The following is a 4,692-nucleotide window of genomic DNA, read 5'->3' on the forward strand; positions in this document are numbered from 1 at the left end:
CTGAATATATCGGCCTTTCGGGCCTGCACCTTTTTGGCCCTAGCATGGGCCTTAATGAAAGAATTCGCGAGCATCTCGAAGGAGTCTAGGGAATGGTCGGGCAAAAGCGAATACCACGTCAAGGCTCCCTTCATGAGGGTCTCTCCGAATTTCTTCAGCAAAACTGACTCGATCTCGTAGGGAGCTAAACCGTTCCTCTTCACCGCCATTGTATAGGTGGTGATATGCTCATGAGGATCTGAAGTCCCATCATATTTCGCCACATTAGGCATTTTGAACCGCTTCAGAATCAATTTGGGTGCCGAACTTGCTATGTATGATAATTGAGTGTACTTCTTTGAGTCCTGCCACTTCAGTGCTGGTGGTGCACCCGAAATTTGATCCATGTGGGTGTTTACTTCCCTCATAAACTATATGAGTTCACTTTTGAAGGGATCACTTTCGTTGTTGTGACCGGATCCGCTCCCCGGGCCCTATCAAAGCCGACCTCTCCCCTCGGGGTGTTGTTGTCGTCCCTTTGCGTCATTTGATTTGCGGGAGCACCGGGAGGAATTGGACCCCGTCCATTCGCGTTATTGGAAGCACCCGATAACGCCTGCTTCAGCTCGGTCATAACCTTGTTATGTCGTGTGAGATGGCCTAGAATGGCCTCTTGTTGCTTCTGCAAGACCCTTACCGCTTCGACGACGTGCTCCTCTTCAGCATCATCAAGAGATGTTTCTCAAACATGTCGAGGGTACCGCCTGCCGTGGACCGGTATGACCTCGTTCCCCTCACTGTGGGTATCACTAATTGAATCCTCGTGCTTAAGCTGATTTCCTTGGGCCTCAAGGTTGTGTGTATTGTTAATACCATCATCTGCCATTTTCTATGATTTTTGCTAAGAACAAATAATCAAACACGTTAGTAAAAAAGGCAAGGACCAACTTAATTACATAACTGTCTAAGCCCTACGGTGGGTGCCAAACTGTTTACCCGTAAAACTGTACAGTTAAATTAATACGTGGTTTATAGACAATTGAATTAATTTGATCATGAAATAATAGATAAATTAAATAAAAAAATATAATATTTAGCCTTGAGATGGAGATAAAATACCAGAAATAGTAATACCGGGAGCAAGACTTCCAGGCACAACAACAATGATATCAAAAAACAAGAAGATAAAATTATATTAAGCTTTGAATAGAGTGTAGCGTATGTTTGCCAGAAAATTCGTGTCATTTACAATGATAATAGAGCTCACTATTTATAGCTGCACCTAGTAAACAAGGTCCTAGAATCAAACCCCTCTTTAATGTCAATTATGAGGGCCATTGAAGAATGTGTAATGGCAGGGAGTGAATGCTATATTTCTTATAACGGGCAATGTACTTAATGTTGGTAGAATATTCCTTATCAAATGCTACCGGGTGGCAGGCATTTATTTCATCTTTATAAGCATCGTTCTCTCTGGTTACAGACGGGATCGTTGCCTTCGGTTTCAGCTATCTTCTATCTTCGGCTCCACGTGTCACTTCCTCATGCGATAATTTAATATAAACGTATTTTACCCTATACAGACAGTCTCCCTGCTTTCCAGTGGCATAACCTTGTGTCATCGGGAAGTTGGTAGAAACATCTTGTTTGGCGAGAAATTCACTGACCTTCTCTGAAAAGTTTTGACGGTTGATTAGACGCACGTATCTCCGCATTTAATGTCCCGAACATGTGTCATCCTATGATTTAGCATCACTTTTTCCGGTTATCAAGATAATTATGGCCACGAGTTTAGTCGCATATACCTTTACCTATACGCATCAACCTCCTTCATTTATACTTCATAATACTCTAAATTTTTTCAAAATTCTTTACTCAACTTATACTTTGTCTTTAATCTTTTTTTAACTTTCTTCTTTGAGAGAAAACCATTCTTCTCATAAAAAATGGCTTCTTCTTCTAGAAGCCCTAGTTCTTCAAAGAACAAAGGTAAAACTGATGCTGCTGCTATCCCTATGGTGAGTACCATCATCCCAAAGAATTTGATTACTACCAAAGATTTCGAAGAGAAGTATCCTTCTACTCACCCTTGTACGTGGGCTGTCAGCGTATACTCTTCTTCTATTCGTCCTTTCAGTATCCCTGTTTTGAAGGAAGACTGCCACTGTCAAAATTTGGACATTATCTCTCCCAACCTTGCGGAGCGGATAACTTTATCCAAGAAGGGTTTTACATATTTTTATACGTATCTCTTCACTTTGGGAGTGTTTTCTTTGAGTGGAGAGCTTGACTCCGTCATTGTGGAGTTCTGCCTCCGCTATCAGGTGTGCTTGGCACAGGTAAGTCCTTCCGTGTAGAGGACAATCGCTTGTCTTCGCGCCTGTGTCAGGAGACGGGAGAAGAGATATCCCTAGCTCGAGTGATGAACCTCTATTCCCCAAAATCTTCCGCGGGGGAATGATAAATTTCAGCAAGCGTGGCCACCATGCACTGCTATCCAGCATGGATGATGACAACGACCGTGGGTGGATGGAACGGTTCGTTTCAGTCGCCACGGGTGACTTCATCGCGGCCACGGCTCCAGCTTTTCCGGAACTATGGAACCGCACTCGTAAAGTGGATCGGAAGGAGTATAACAGTAAAGTTCAATTAAGAAGAGTATTTAAAAATAATTTAAAAAATATTAATTATTATATTTACTGGACTAAATTTCTCAATTTCTCTCCTCAAAATGAGTAATAATTATTGAAAGACTTTTTAAAAAATTGTAATTTGTGACTTTTGATTTCTTAGAGCAATACTTATTTTGAATCAAATTTATTTTATTAAAATAGCATTTGAATAGATCTGGAAGTAGTACATAAACTCTAAAGTGTAGGCACGCTTATATATTACTCCATTTTTTTTTTTTTTCAAAATAAAAGGTTTCATCACCCATGTTATGTTCGTGGCACATGTAATATGAGGGGCCCACGTTCACGCGTTTGAGAGCAAGTGGCCCCACTTCTTAGTTCACAATTTATCTTTTTGACTCCATATTTTCCCTTAGCATAACGGTCTATCGATTATTAGCTGTAAACCAAAAAATCCAATTCACAAATTTCTACAACAAGAAGTTATTTTTCTCCTTTATCTTTTCTTTCCTATAGATAATTTGAATGAACTCATTCACAAGAATCAAATATTTCAGGCCCCGTGTACATATCCGCTAAGGTAATTCTAAAATATAACAAGTTGCTTAGATCGATTAAGATAAAGTAATTTATATTAAAAAAAGAAGGAAAAATGCCCAAAAATGCCCTTGTGATATTCGAAATAGATCAATTATAACCTCCGTTTAAATTTAAATCTAAAAATGACTCTGCCGTTATAAAATGGATCTAATAATGCCTGTGTGTTATTCAAAATGGATCAATAATGCCCTGGATTTGTTTTTTTAAAATGCTATCAAAAACTGAAAAAAATATATTCCGTAAAAACTAGAAAAAGAAAGGAATTTATAAAATATATATTTTTAAGTTTTTTCAGTTTTTTTAAAGTATTTGTTTTGTAAAAACTGATTTTTTTTTTAAAAAAAAACTGGAAATTTATTGAAAAATATATATTAAAAAACTAGAAATTTATTGAAAAAACCCCGACAAATAACTGTAAATGAATATTTAAAAACTGACTAAACCGACATAATCGTACCGTGCCGAACTGATTTTTAGGTTTTTTTAATAAAACCGTATATTTTTATATAAATCTATAAGTGTACCGATAATTATGGTAGATTTTTTATTTTATAAAAATAAACCGAAAATGTTTTGAACCGTCAAATTGAAAAAAAAATTGCAAAATATTTTTATTTTTTTAAAACTAATGCATATGTAGTCCACTGCTTTAGGAGAGTTTTTTTTTCCACTTTTTTTTTTAAAAAAAAAAATTCAGTTTTTACAAAACAAATACTTTAAAAAAACTAAAAAGACTTAAAAATATATATTTTGCAAATTCCTTTCTTTTTCTACTTTTTACAGAATATATATTTTTCAGTTTTTAAAAGCATTTAAAAAAAAAAATTCAGGGCATTATTGATCCATTTTGAATAACACAAGGGCATTATTAGACCAATTTTATAACGGCAGGGTCATTTTTGGATTCAAATTTAAACGGATGTTATAATTGATCTATTTCGAATACCACAAGGTTATTTTTGAGCCTTTTCCCAAAAAAGAATATGAACAAAAACAATCAAAGTTTAACACAATTTTAAACAAATTATTTGGAGTCGATAAAGAAAGAATATGCTCCTTCGAGTTAACTCGAGTACCAACAACTCAATTGTACATTCGAAATTTCGAGTTGACTCGAATACAACGACTCAAAGGCTAGTTAATTTTTTACTTGAACTATATATAAATTTTAAGTTTTTCATTGTGTCATGTTCTGTAACTTGACTGAGCTAATTCATTAGTACTTGGTTCTCTAATCAACTTTTAAAATAATGGGAGTGTATAAACATAGTGTTCTCTCGACTAACTCAATGTTGTTTAGTTAAATCAGATTTTCTTAAGTTTTTTCATTGGATAGACGAGTTTTAATATGGACAAATTCACCAAATGATGAGAATCAAGTAATGGGTTAAGGACAAATCAACTAAGTATCATCAATTTATTTGGTGTTGGATTATTTGTATGCATTGGGCAATTGTCGCAGCCAAAGAATATTATAGAT

Source organism: Nicotiana tomentosiformis, chromosome 8 (genome assembly GCF_000390325.3).
Source record: "Nicotiana tomentosiformis chromosome 8, ASM39032v3, whole genome shotgun sequence".
Classification (NCBI taxonomy): Eukaryota; Viridiplantae; Streptophyta; class Magnoliopsida; order Solanales; family Solanaceae; genus Nicotiana; species Nicotiana tomentosiformis.